Genomic DNA, 1,907 nt, shown 5'->3' with positions numbered 1-1,907 from the left:
CCTGAGTTACTGGAATGTTGATAATGTAGAAAAGGAAATATAATCAGCACAAACCCAGATTTTTTGAAGATTCATATGTACATAGATGAATGTTTTTGTATGGGATAAATAGATTTCTCAACTCTTAGAATCAACCTCTCATACAATATATCTGAGTTAATTGTCTTACAGAACAGAGTATAAATGTTACTATTTGTCCATATTAACAGGAAGAGAAGCAGAGGGACTAAAAGATCTCTAAAACTTAAAAAACAAGATATGCAAAGCCAAAAACAATATGTATGGTCAAAAGTTTATGGAAAACAAAACAAGTGTTAGTATATTATTTAAAATTTTAAATATAACCAATTTTTTTTTTTTTTTGTAAGAGAAAGTTTTGCTATAGGTCATGTGCACTTGCGGGAAAGACAGAAAGCAAGAAATCAGTCCCCACAGGGGATGACCATGCCGCGATCCCTGCTCCTCCTCCTTCCTCCTTAGATTTTGGGCACACATACACATGGACCCATCATGAGTTTTAAGCTGCCAGGTCTGGGATTTGAATCATGCATGGTCCACATTGTGGGAGCCCAGCGACATAACCCTTATGCCATCTGCTGGTCCCAAAAAGAACCAATTCTTAAAAACACTACAAATTCTCCAATAGAGAGGCAGGACGTTAGTGAGAAGCACATATGGCTTATTACTTGTTGATGATGTCATGTATAGTATTCTCAACTGGATTAGTCAGAGAAGTATTTCATGATGGTCAAAGTATTTTTACAAGCAAAATGAGAAATAGCGATTGACTGTTTTTAAAAAAATAATTAGAATAATAATAATAATAATTGGGGAAAACATAGAAAAGATATTGAATGTTGAAGCAGGGAGATTAATGTCTCTATATTGACTGACATGCATGGCATTCCCTTTTGAAAAAGCGATGTAATACACTGTAAAGTTATATGTAATCCAATGTATTATAAAGAAGATTATGATGATAATTAAAAAAATTAAAAATAAAATACTACAAGTTCTCAAATTTGGAAGGAAAACAGGAAGCAAAGTTGTTAGAAATGCTCAAACTTGGTGTATTTAAATAGAAAATTACTGAACTGTATATTATTAATAAGTTGTGGGAAATGGGCATAAGAATTTTATTTAGCGCTATCATTATAACTAGAGAAAGAACTGGAAAAATGTTTAAAACTGGTTTCTTTGCAAATACAAGACTGAGGTGGAAAAAGAAGAAAAAGAAAGCCATTGCTTTCTTTTAATAAGCATTTCATAAGAGTCAACCCCTTGCACATTTTACCTTGGTAATTTAAAAAGAGAACTTATCCACTTATGTCCCAAAAACCAATTACATGCCAAGGAGTGTAATAAAGGGCAAAAACTTAACCTTTTCTCTGGGCAATAGGCACATTTTAGCTATACAATAATATAACTAAAGAGAATTATTTTTGTATTTTTTAATAGAAATCTAATAAAAGGTGTGTTTGTGATCACCTTCTACAGGTAAAGAACTAAAAGATTTGTATATCAATTTGTATATCAATTTGTATATCAATTTCTCTTAACCAAGTTTTATCCAGCCCAATACTCTGATAGATCATGTAAGAGTTTGAGAGAAGAAATTCACAATTAGAAGGGCATTGATAACATCTAAGTTTGAATTTAAGTAGAGGGTTAACACCAGATGAAAGATGGAAAAGAATTAGGAATGAATAAAACGCATGCACGCACACACGTGGACACACAGGAAGATGGCAAAATAGATTATCCTTACGAGAACAAGGAAGGGATAGACTAACATGCTTTCCTTTCAGTTCCTCAAACATGTTGATGTACTGCATGTTGTGTTCCTATTCCACCCTTTATTCTTTTTTTTTTTTTTTTTGAGAGGTTTTTGCTATAGGGTGCATGCA

Source organism: Tupaia chinensis, unplaced genomic scaffold (genome assembly GCF_000334495.1).
Source record: "Tupaia chinensis unplaced genomic scaffold, TupChi_1.0 Scaffold000225_1, whole genome shotgun sequence".
NCBI classification, from domain to species: domain Eukaryota; kingdom Metazoa; phylum Chordata; class Mammalia; order Scandentia; family Tupaiidae; genus Tupaia; species Tupaia belangeri.
This window is presented reverse-complemented; position numbering follows the sequence as displayed.